At 48.1% G+C, this 12406-nt stretch overlaps 1 protein-coding gene across 1 annotated transcript in view; it reads right to left on the bottom strand.

Annotated features, from left to right (window-relative positions):
- Nucleotides 1–9779, bottom strand: part of EEF1D (eukaryotic translation elongation factor 1 delta) — a 51633-nt gene extending 41854 nt beyond the window's left edge. The window contains exon 1 of the mRNA XM_039368715.1: nucleotides 9680–9779. The gene's annotated coding sequence lies outside the window, so the exon portion shown is untranslated. The remainder of the gene's footprint in view (nucleotides 1–9679) is intronic.
- Between the last annotated feature and the right edge of the window lie 2627 nt (nucleotides 9780–12406).

Genomic DNA, 12406 nt, shown 5'->3' with positions numbered 1-12406 from the left:
GCTTTGAGAGAAATTCTAGAGATAGACCATGACGTATGGTGTTCCTGACCCATACGTCCGTGGTGGTCTCTTCCCACTGGGGAGCAAACCCTGCTAGTCTGCCCCCTATGGGAAGGTCTGGGCGGGAGTCATCTGGTACGGCGGAAGGGGCGGTTGTTCCCCCGAAAGGGCCGTCTTCCCTGTGTTTGCCTATGTCTTGTGTTCTGTCTGTCCCCCTGTCTTTCCCTATCCTGTCTAGCTTGGAAGGGTTGGGAATATTGAAAGTAGTTGACCCTGGCTTCCGTACGAAAGGATTGTTTCCTTCCCCAGGAGCCGGGTCTCTTGTCCTGCCTTTTAAGCATGTGTTTAAGGACCTTGCGCTTGTCCTTGTTCTCTGTCAGTTATGGCGTTAGTGCCTCACCAAACAGCTTTGCCCCTTGGTACGGAGCCGAAGCCAATTTCCACTTGGATTTGGTATCCGCCTGCCAGTTCTTTAGCCAGAGGATGCGCCTGCTCGTGTTTTTTGCCGCCATTGCCTTGGCTGAAAACTTGGTCGCTAAAAGTGTTGCGTCCGACGCATATTCCGTGGCCGCTACCATTTTGCTGAGTTCCTGATGAGTGCGTATATCTTCCCTGGGAACCCGGCCCTGTAGCTCACGGAGCCAACAAAGTGTGGCTCTGGTGAAAAAGGACGTGGAGGTAGACGCCCTGGTAGCCCAAGCTATTGCCTGGTGCGTTCTCCTGTAGTTGGACTCACTCTTTCGGTCCTCGGCTTTAAGAGCCTCAGCAAAATCTCCTGATATGGCCGTGTCCGATATCAGGGGACCTATGGGTTCGTCCACCACCGGCACCTCCAATGTTCCCTCTAGCTCCCTTGCTACGTTAAATAGCTTCCTCTCCGCATTGCTAGGAGCGGTAGGGAGGTTGGCGCTGCCCACTGTTTCCTTATTGTGTTTAGGAACATGGTCGGGCATGGTATGCGGTGTTGAGTGGTTACCTTTTCGGCGAACGTCGGCTCAGCCTCCGTGTCAACTGTGACAGGCTCCGCTGGTGTCCCATGCCCCAGATGGGCTGTGGCCTCAGCCTTGCGCAGAATAGTAACAAAAAGAGAAGGGTTAAACAGGCCGCTGAAGGACGGCCCTTGAGGTGAGGTGTCCTCCTCCTCCTCAGACATTTGAATCCCTTGTGACGTACCTGGCTGGTCCAGGTAAGCTTCCTCAGAGACCGACGAGTCTGAGACGGAGGAGAGGTCCTGATGGTCCTCCGTTTCCTCCCGATGCCTCGTTCTAAGTCCTAGAGACTTGGCTTTTGAAGTTTGAGCCCTGGCCTCAAATGCACGGTCCACTGCCTGTGCTATTAGGGTAGCTAGCAGATCCCCCGTCAATGCAGGAGGAGTGACCATTGCCTGCGACCCTGCAGGTGCTGTGGTTAGCATGGTCCTCGGGGTTTCCTGTAACCTCCGTGGGGAGGGGGATCGGGAGAGCGATGAGAATTCGCCTATCCCACCCTCTGTTTGGGACTGTGATGAGCTCCCTAATGACCAAATGGCCCGTGGGGATGAAGGGAGACCCAGCGGTAGATCAGGACCTATTCCCCCATTCTGCCTATTTTCAATTCTGGCCCTTTTCTGGGCTCTGTCGAACTCTTTTTCTAGGGCTTGGTGTCTTCTGATTGCCTGTTTGTCAGCCTTCTTTGATGACTTCCTTGCAGCCTTTCTAGGGGCTGCAGAGGATTCCGAATCCTCTGAAGCAGGTGCTCCAGAGGATGAAGGCGGGGCTCCAGTGGAGGGAATGATTGCTTCCTCCATTCTCCACTAACGCTGGGCCGCGATAGGGGGGACCCAGGTAGTAGGAGAGCTCCAACTTTGAGTAAGGACAGGCGCACTACTGGGGGCGTCTGGAACTCAGGAGCAGACTCTGCCAAATTGTCAGAGTTAGTCACTGTGCACGGATAAGAACAGGCACGCTAATGGGAATGCCTGGAACCCGGCTTGACTATGGTGGGTAAGGACAGGCACGCGACTGGGGATGCCTGGAACCCACCACTAAATCCAGAGGCGTACGGGCCACTAATGGGGGACCCGAAGTCTGGAAGGAGCCAAAGGCAACTAAACCCAGTTAGTTATGAAAGGTTCTTATTTACTTTAGGTAGAAGACACCAAGTCCTGGCATCAGTAGCTATGTGTCTGATTTGAATGTCTCTGAATGACTAATAGATGCTTTAGTACCCCAGTACTGCTTGCCTATTATTCACTCCAGCGGCTGAACCTAGCTTCCTTAAGGAACTTTAACTCCCCTGTTTGGACAAAAAATATGGCCGCCGCTGCCAGGAAACTACTGCGCATGTGTTAACAAGGCTGCCTATGCCACGTGCGGTTGTAACAAAGAGCTGCGCTGCCTTTCTGTCTTTTTTTTTGTTTGTTTGTTTGTTTTTGTTTTGTTTTGTTTGTTTGTTTTAAACGCGAGGGGCTGCCCGAGCCTCCCCCCCGTTTGTTTAAGGCGGCTGCCGGCTGTTGGAAGGTGGCTGGGGTTGGTTAGGGAGGGGAGTTAGGGATTTCCCCCTTTTAAGTGGGGGAGGTTTCCCCTGTAGGAATCTGACTTCCTGAGTTTTACAATTTAGCAAGGAAATTTTGAGTGGTCAATTAAATTGAATTAAATTATCTCTAATTAACTTTTAAACTAAGCAATTTCAGCTACTAGAAAAAATCCCCCCCTAATGGAAAGGAACTATACCTGCCCAGGAGCCAAAAGTTCTAGATGTGTCTTCATGGCGAGATCAGTCAAGACTGGGGGATCATGGTCCAAGACGGGGCGTGGCAACTTTGGCTGACTGATCTGATTGGCCAGGAATACAGTCTCAACCCACTGCGTGGATTATCCATCTCCAGTGCTGGAGAACGTTTGTATTGGGTATTGTGGCATACAAAACTATCGGCAGTTTCGCCAACGTCGAAGAATTGAAGGGTTATAAACAGCATTGTTACAAAACTAGAACTTCCTGGACTGAAATGTGATTTTTCTTGTCCTGACACACTGTTACATCAAAAGGAAAAACAAATGAAAAGAAGATAACACAAAAACAACAGGTATTTGCAAAGGGGGGGGGAGAGAAATGGCTTCTAAGTCAAGAAATGTTTCATGTTGGCAGATACTTACTTTCTGGTTCCTAGGTCAGCATTAAAAGGAGAAGAAAGAGAGAAAGTAAACATATTGTTTCTAAAGATAAAAACAGCAGAGAGCAAAACCAACAAATCCGCTGGAACAGGACTGTAAAAACCACTACTCTTCAGATTGCACTATTGGTTACTACTGTGTTTCTTAATCTTGGCAACTTGAAAATAGGTGGACTTCAACTCCCAGAATTTGACTGGGAATTCTGGGAGTTGAAGTCCATACATCTTTGCCATGCTTGAGAAACATTGGCACATGCCAGTCAAGCAGGGGTAGGCAACCTTGGCTCTTTTATGACTCGTGGACTTCAACTCCCAGAATTCCTGAGCCAGCATGGGGGGAACTATGGCCCCTTTATGACTTGCGGACTTCAACTCCCAGAATTCCTGAGCCACCATGGGGAAACTAGGGCCCCTTCATGACTCATGGACTTCAACTCCCAGAATTCCTGAACCAGCCATGCTGAGGGGAAAGGGAGAGGTTTCCAAGCTGAACCATGCTGGCTCAGGAATTCTGGGAGTTGAAGTCCACGAGTCATAAAAGAGCCAAGGTTGCCTACCCCTGTGCCAGTGGGACAAGGACACCTGCTGGATTCATAAATTCCATTTTCCTTTAAGTCCAAAGTCAACAAATTTCCAACATGTCTTATAAATAATCCCCTCCACACACACATCACCAATCCTTGAGAGCTACGTCTTATCATTTTAAAAATTTAAACTTAAAATAAGCCACGTTATGAAAATAGTTCCCAAGCCACCAGCAAGACGTATGGTGGAACTTTATTTCAGATTGTGAATAAATTAATTTTATTTTAAAACTAGCTATTATTATTTTATTATTATTTTTAAAATTTATAAACCGCCCCACTCCCGAAGGACTCTGGGCGGCTAACAATAAAAAACACATAAAACATAACAAACAACAATACAAAAACAATCATCCAGGGGTAAGGTTTTATAAACCCCAGGCCTGCCGGAAAAGCCAGGTCTTAAGTAGCTTACGGAAGACCAACAGGGTGGGAGCGGTCCTAATCTCCGGGGGGAGCTGATTCCAAAGCGTGGGCGCCATCACAGAGAAGGCCCTCCTCCGTGGCCCCGCCAAATGGCACTGCTTGGCCGACGGGGCCCGGAGGCCCAGCCTGTGGGATCTAACCGGACTTAGGGAACTATGAGGTAGTAGGGGGTCTCGCAAATAGCCTGGCCCTGAGCCATATAGGGCTTTAAAGGTAATGACCAACACCTTGAATTGGACCCGCAGACCAATAGGCAACCAGTGCAGCTCACGGAGGATAGGTGTAACGTGGGTGTATCGAGGAGCACCCACTATCACTCGCGCGGCTGCATTCTGGACCAACTGTAGTCTCCGAATACTTTTCAAGGGTAGCCCCATGTAGAGCGCGTTGCAGTAGTCCAAACGTGAGGTGACTACTACCTCCAGTTCCTCCTTCCTAAACCCTCTCCCAAAAAAAGGAGTCAATTCTGCTATTCAGTGTAATACTCTTGCCGAACCCACTGAACTAAATTTATTAAAGCTAACATCCTTTTGATTGTTTTCCAAATATGAATATGTACACTATCTTCAACATATAGAGATGGATAGATAATATTAATAATGAAGTGGTAAGGGACCTTGGAGATCTTCTAGTCCAATCCCCTTGCTTATGCAGGAAACCCTGTACCATTTCAGACAAATGGCTGTCCAGTCTCTTCTTAAAGACTTCCAGTGTTGGAGCATTCACCGCTTCTGGAGGCAGGTTGTTCCACTGGTTAATTGTTCTGTCAGGAAGTTTCTCCTTAGTTCTAGGTTGCTCCTCTCCTGGATGAGTTTCCATCAGTTGCTTCTTGTCCTGCCTTCAGGCGCTTTGGAGAATAGCTTGACTGCCTCTTCTTTGGGGCAGCCCCTGAGATACTGGAAGACTGCTATCCTGTCCCCTCTCGTCCTTCTCTTCATTAAATTAGACATGCCCAATTCCAGCAACTGTTCCTTATATATTTTAGCCTCCAGTCCCCTGATCATCTTTGTTGCTCTTCTCTGCACTCTTTCTAGAGCAGTGGTTCTCAACCTTTCTAATGCCGCGACCCCATAATACAGTTCCCCATGTTGTGGTGACCCCCAACCACTTATACATCACCGGGTGCCAGGGGCGTGGCCAAAGGGGGAAAAAATGGTGGACTGCGTTGTTTGGCAACCCCCGTGAAATGGTCGTTCGACCCCAAATGGGTCCCAACCCACAGGTTGAGAACCACTGTTCTAGGGTCTCAACATCTTTTTTACATTGTGGTGATAGATAGAAAGATGGATGGATGGATGGATGGATATAGATGATGGATATAGACAGAAGATAGACAGACAGACAGACAGCTGGATATAGATGAAAACAACCCCAACTCTTATCTAGATTTCAGTATATTTAATGTAAGTTAAATTATAACTAAAAATATAAATTATACTATGAAGGTATCTTTCCTCTAGGTAAGAATGTGTTATTCTATATGAGGTCCCAGCTACACATAAAAACATTCTAAAATCCTATTAATCATTTCAGCGCTAAACTATAAACAATCAAGGTGGGCTCCTGTTTGAAACACGGCCACAAACACGCTGTGGGGGGCAACTTGTAAAACTATCCATCCCCCACCACCAAAGCCCCTGGAACTGACCTGCCAGTAAGCAAGGCACATTGCAGTGCATGAATTGACTGGCATTCTCCCTGTCCTGTTGCGCATGTGGACAGCCATAAAAAAAAAAATCACACACTATTCATAACTAGACTCACAATACGGTAATTTTTTAATTTAAGCTCGTCTCCGCGAACGGCAGGGTTTTTTTTGCTGTACGATCAATAAAAGCATGCCTGAATTTGGTGGATCACAAATGTTTATTCCTGTGCTGAAAAGCTAAAGAAAAGCAGAGTGAAGACCAGTTAAAACAGCATGCTAGGTTCCCATCAAAAGTAAATAGGTCTGGAACAGAAACAGCTGCCAAAAAGAAAGAAAGAAAGAAAGAAAGAAAGAAAGAAAGAAAGAAAGAAAGAAAGAAAGAAAGAAAGAAAGAAAGAAAGAAAGAAAGAGAGAGAGGGGGGGGGGAGAGAGAGAAGTAATAGCAGCTTATATCTAGTGATACAGATGAAAAAATCCGCATAACAATTAAAGTACCATATCCTAGCACACAGCACATTAAAAATTGAACAGGAACTGCATCAAAGAGAAGGGCAATGACACAGCAGGTATAAGACTGGTGTTTTTTTTTTTTTGTTAAATAACCGGTGCAGATGTTAGAGCTGCTCAACTTCTAAAGACGAAACATATAAAAGCCATGACATCTGTAACTAGAACTCCTTTTAACAACTGAGAAAGGTCACATTGGACAAAGCCACCGAGTCACAAAAAAGAGGTGCAGAACCATCACAAAATAAATTCAGGCAGTCCTGAACTGGGCCCAGAATTTCTCTGGCTATTAGGCCAGGGGGGGTTGGCTAGGAGACTCCTGCCTGATTTTTAACACCATTTGCGCCAAGATTGTTAAGCAAAGCACGCAGTTGTTCAGTAAACCAGCTTCCTCCAGTGGCTTTACTCACTGGAAACTTGCTAGGATGGTCTACGGTGGCACTCGCGTGGCCCTGGGACCCTACCATTTTTACAGACACACGCCGTATCCACCTTTTTCTGCAACTCTAGGGATCTTGCAAGAGTCATAAGTGAAAGGACCAGCGGCTGTAAGTCGCTTTTTCCCCCCAGTGCAGTTACAACTTCAAATGGACGCTATGGGTGTGAGGAAATCTGTTCAATCTTAATGGGACTCTTTTGACCCACCTCCAAGTGGCCTCAAGAGCTCTCGGGGAAGCGTGCTAAAGACCAGATTGCAAGGAATCTTAAATCCTTCCCTTCCCCACCATCCAGTCAGAGCTGAAGAAGCTTCTAGGACAGTGATTCTCAACCTTTCTAATGCCGTGACCCCATAATACAGTTCCCCATGTTGTGGTGACCCCCCCAAGTGGGTGTGGCCACCAATAAGGGAGTAGGTCAGCTAGGGAAAAGGGAAAAAAATGGCAGACAACGTGGTTTGGCGACCCCCGTGAAATGGTCGTTCGACCCCAAATGGGTCCCGAGCCACAGGTTGAGAACCACTGTTCTAGGATGAGAAGCGAAACAGTCTTCAAAGAAAAACAAAGCAAGTCCAGTGGCCTCTTGAAAAAGCACCTTTGGGAGAAGGATGAAAAGAAAAGAGGAAGAGGAGGAAGATGGGAAGGAAAGAAGGAGAAGGATAGGAGAGACAGAAAGAAAGAGAGAGAGAGAGAAGGAAAGGAAAGAAACAAAAAAAGAAGGAAAGGAACGAAGGAATGGAGAGAGAGAGAGAGAGAGAGAGAGAGAGAAAGAAAGAAAGAAAGAAAGAAAGAAAGAAAGAAAGAAAGAAAGAAAGAAAGAAAGAAAGAGTCTGCAAGGAATATAAATCCTTCCCCACCATCCAGTCAGAGCTGAAGAAGCTTCTTGGAGGAGAAGGGAAACGTCTTCAAAGAAAAACAAAGAAAGTCCAGTTGTCTCTTGAAAAAGCACTTTTGGGAGAAGGATGAAAGGAGAAGAGGAAGAGGAGGAAGATGGGAGGGAAAGGAGGAGGATAGGAGAGAGAGACAGAGAGATAGAAATAAAGTCTGCAAGGAATATAAATCCTTCCCTTCCCCACCATCCAGTCAGAGCTGAAGAAGCTTCTAGAATGAGAAGGGAAACATCTTCAAAGAAAAACAAAAAGTCCAGTTGCCTCCTGGAAAAAGTACCTCTGGGACAACCATGACCTGGATGACTGAGAATCTCCATAGACATCAATCAATCAGAACACAGCTGGAAGGGACCTTGGAGGTCATCTAGTCCAACCCCCTGCTCAAGCAGGAGACCGTTACAGGAGTTGGAAGGGGCCTTGGAGGTCTTCTAGTCCAACCCCCTGCTCAAGCAGGAGACCATTACAGAATAAGAGTTGGAAGGGACCTTGGTTAGACACTTGTGATTAAAACACTAACAAAATTGGATTGGTAAGAAAAGAGTTTGTTCTGCAGAAAATAGAAAAAGCAGTTTGCAGAAGTTCTAAACCAGAGATCACACTCAAAACATTCAAATTCATAGCATTCTAGACACTTCTATCGCAACGCCCCCCTCCCCTCCCGTCCCCTCCTATCCCATTTGAAAAGACTTCAGAGGACACAATCTTGATTACATCCTGATTTCAAAACTTCCCCTGCCCACCCTTTTGTCTTGTTAAGTCCATCGTGTGAAAAGGAGGGGATACAGAGGCAATAAACAAAGGCAATAACCCTGCAGGCACATTTCCCCCCCCCACACACACAAAACCTTTTATTTTTAAACTTCTGTGTTGCTCACACTAGTCCAAACCCTGCTCAAGCAGGAGATACCTATGTCATTTCAGACAAGTCCCATCTTTGCTTCAAAACCTGCAGTGATGGAGCACCCACAACTTCTGGTGGCAAGTTGTTCCACTGGTTAACTGTCCTCCCTGTTAGGAAATTCCTCCTTAGTTCCAGGTTGCTTCTCTCCTTGATTTAGTTTCCATCCGGTGGTGCTTCTTCTCCTGCCTTCTGGTGCATTGGAGAATAGCTTGACCCCCCCCCTTCTTTGTGGCAGCCTCTCAAATATTGGAAATACTGCTATCATTCCCCCCCCCCCCGCGTCCTTCTCTTCATTAAACTAGACCAGGGGTCTTCAAACTTGGCTCTTTTATGACTGGTGGACTTCAACTCCCAGAATTCCTCATCCAGGATGCTTTAAGACAGGGGTCTTCAAACTTGGCCCTTTGATGACTGGTGGACTTCAACTCCCAGAATTCCTCAGCCAGCGTATGCTGGCTGAGGAATTCTGGGAGTTGAACTCCACCAGTCATCAAAGGGCTAAGTCTGAAGACCCCTGAACTAGACCTACTCAATTCCTGCAACCGGTCTTCATATATTTGGGTCTCCAGCCCTTTAACCCTCCCAGCTGATTTGGGGGATGGGGGGGACTCAGTTGAACTTTAGAGAGGATGGGTGGACTTCAATTCCCAGAATTCCCAGCGTCGGAAGACCACCCACCCTAAAGCTGCCCCGGTTGAGAAATAACTGCTTAATGCACAAGTCCCGATGGGGATTTCCTTGCCCGGACCCCCCCCCCACCACCACCAAGGGCCACCAGCCCAGGCGGATCTCCAGCCCCGATGCTGAACCACAACCCCGCAAGGTAGGCCGGCGAAAGGCAAGGAAGAAAGGCTCGCCCGCCTCCCCCCACTCTCCTCTTATAGAGGGGGCTGGTCTGCAATATCCCGCGCCAGCCCTTCGGTTCCTCCCCATACAGACGAAAAATCCGCCCCCCAAAAGAAAATGGAGGTGTGGCGCCCGCGGGCGCCCGGGTGGGGAAGGCGGAGACCCGCCGGGTCAAGCCGGACCGGACACGAGTTCGAATTTTGATGGACCACCGGAGAGGCCTCCCGACGTGTGGCCGGCCGGCCAACCGACCCGACGGGCGCCCGGCGAAGGAAGGGGCTCTACTCACGCAAGGATGCCGAAGAGGATAACGAGGCAGCCGGACTGAGCGCAACCCTCCCTCTCCTCACGCTCCGGCGGAAAGAAGGCAGGCGCGCTCCGCGCATGGGTTTGTGGGAGCGGCGCCTCTCCGGGCGAGCTCACTCCCTGCAGAGCCGGGGAGGGGGGTGGACGAAAGAGAGCGGGCGACACCAAAAGGGACAACCGAGACGGAAGGGGAGAATTTGCGGCGAGGAGACATTCTGGCATATCGAGGAGATTTCACGAGTGCCATGACAGGCGAAGCTTTTCCTTTTTTCCCCCTTTTTCTGCCTTTTTTCTTTCTTGCCCCCCCCTTCGACTACACTAATGGAACAGGCCGGGTTGAGAGGACGAGGCCACGGTGGCTGAGGGGAGGGGGGTGTCTAAAGTTGAGGGGTTTTTTTCCCTCCCCCAGAAAATGTTTTGGTTTCACTCGTTCTCGTCACATCTGCGAAGAAAATGATTTCCCGCAGGGAGGAGTACCGAGGGATTTGGGGGAGGGGAGGAAAAACCCACGACTTTCTCGCTCCCCCCCCCCCATTTGCTGGATTGAAGTCGTCCAAAGGTGCCTGGAGGAAACCAATGCAGTGTCAGTGAAGGGGAGGGAGGCGAATGGAATGGTCCACGGCGCATGGAGGAAACCAATACAATGCCAGTGAAGGGGAGGGAGGTGAATGGAATGGTCCACGGCAAAAGAAGGGGGGGAGAGAAATCATCCTTTTCCAGCAGTGGAGCAGAGAATACCCTGGACTGGTTCTGGGTCAGATTTGGGGTGGGCATCTTCTGCAAAGAGGCAGCTCTCTATGCCAACACCTGGACACCTCCAAACCTTTGCATTAATCAAACTTCCAAACCCTGATTGGAAAAACTTGGGCAGACTTTTGGGTTAGTTCAGGGCCATTATAACTTTGAAGGTCACATAAGCAAAGGTCCAGCATTGCCTATCAGTTCAAAAAAAGGAGGGGGAACTTCATTGATCTATGACAGTTGTTAAGTTAGTAACGTGGTCGTTAAACAAATCGGCCTTCCCCATTCACTTTGCTCATCAGACCCGGAACATGGCAACTCTCATAAATATGAGCCAGTTGCCAAGCGTTGAAAGAAAAGTCTTCATCAGGGTCCAGTCCAAGCCGGGAATAAACAACATGGCGACTGCTTTAGAGAGAAGGTTGCAGTTTATTGAAGAGCAGAGCCAGACAATTAGATGGCTCTGGAAGAAAAGAGAGAGAGAGCACACGTAGGGAGTGGGTTTTTATATCCTCTGGAGCCTTTTGTCTGGAGTTGTTTCTGTGGCGTGAACTTTGACTTGAGTCGGAGTGTGCCTTTCTGGTATTCTGACAGTGGTGGGTTAATCCTATTATATTCCAAGGGTCATGTCCTGCTTCCCTGGGGCTGTGGCTGATGGTTATGTCCTGTGTTGGAGTTTTTGGGTCGTGAGGGATTGTTGATCCTAGGGGTCTTTGTCTTTCTAATCCCATCAGCTTCCTGGCTCCAGTCTTTCTGACAGGATTATCACATCTGCATTTCTGCAGATCTGGTTTCTGTTTGGAGCAGAGAGACTTTGGGGGGGGGGGTTTCCTGCCTCTAAGATCCTTTGGGGAAATATAATATTCTGCCTTTTAATATTCCCCAAAATATTTCTTTCTTCCCACACAAGCAATCTGAATTTTGATCACGTGACTGTGTAGGATGCTGTGGCGGTCGTAAACGTGAAAAAAACGGTTGCAAGTCGCTTTTTTCAGTGCCGTTGTAACTTTGAACAGTCACTAAACGAACAGTTGTAAATTGAGGACTACCTCACTGAGGCCACTGAGAGCGTTGAGGATCATGGAGGTTAGGTGAGACTCTGATGAGACAAAGAAGCAAAGTTTCGTGTTCACGAGCGCTGTAGTATCAGCAAAACTGTACAGCTAGTCCTCATTTAACAACCATGTTGCTGAGCAATGGAACTTCAGGTTCCCAGTTATCATAAGTCGAGGACTGTGTGTAGTTCTCAACTTAACAGTTCATTCAGGGACCGTTCGAAGTTACGACACCGGAAAAAGGGACTTACGACCATTTTTCACACGGCCGTTGCAGCATCCTCCACGGTCACATGATCAAAATTCAGACACTTGGCAACTGACTTGTACTTATGACGGTTTTAGTGTCGCGTGATCGCCTTTTGCGACCTTCTGACCAGCAAAGTTAAGGGGGAAGCCAGATTCACTTAACCAGGTTACTAACGTTAGCAGCTGTGGTAAGAAAGGGCATAAAGTGGGGCAAAAAGTCACTTAACAATTGTCTCACTTAGTGACAGAAATTTGGGGCTCAATTGTGGTTGTAAGTCAAGGATGACGTATAATTAAGAGAAGAAATCGATGGCTTGCGTTACGATTGGGACAAAACTCCAAGAGAGTTTTTGCAACCAGCAAAACGGGTTGTGTTTGAACGGCTTCATCCCACACCAGACCCTTGTCTGTCTCGGCTCTGGCCACTGAGTGTGTTGAGGATCATGGGCGCTAGGTGGGAACCTGATGAGACAAGAACCAGGGTTTCTCGGGTTCAAAGAGAGCTTTTCTATCAATCAATCAATCAATCAATCAGAATAGAGCTGGAAGGGACTTTGGAGGTCTTCTAGTCTAACCCCCTGCTCAAGCAGGAGAACCTATACCATCTCAGGCAGGTGAATGTCCAGTCTCCTCTTAAAAATCTCCAGTGGTAGAGCACCACAACT

Source organism: Crotalus tigris, unplaced genomic scaffold (genome assembly GCF_016545835.1).
Source record: "Crotalus tigris isolate CLP2741 ecotype Arizona unplaced genomic scaffold, ASM1654583v1 scf7180000020908.629646, whole genome shotgun sequence".
Taxonomy (NCBI): Eukaryota; Metazoa; Chordata; class Lepidosauria; order Squamata; family Viperidae; genus Crotalus; species Crotalus tigris.
This window is presented reverse-complemented; position numbering and strand designations above follow the sequence as displayed.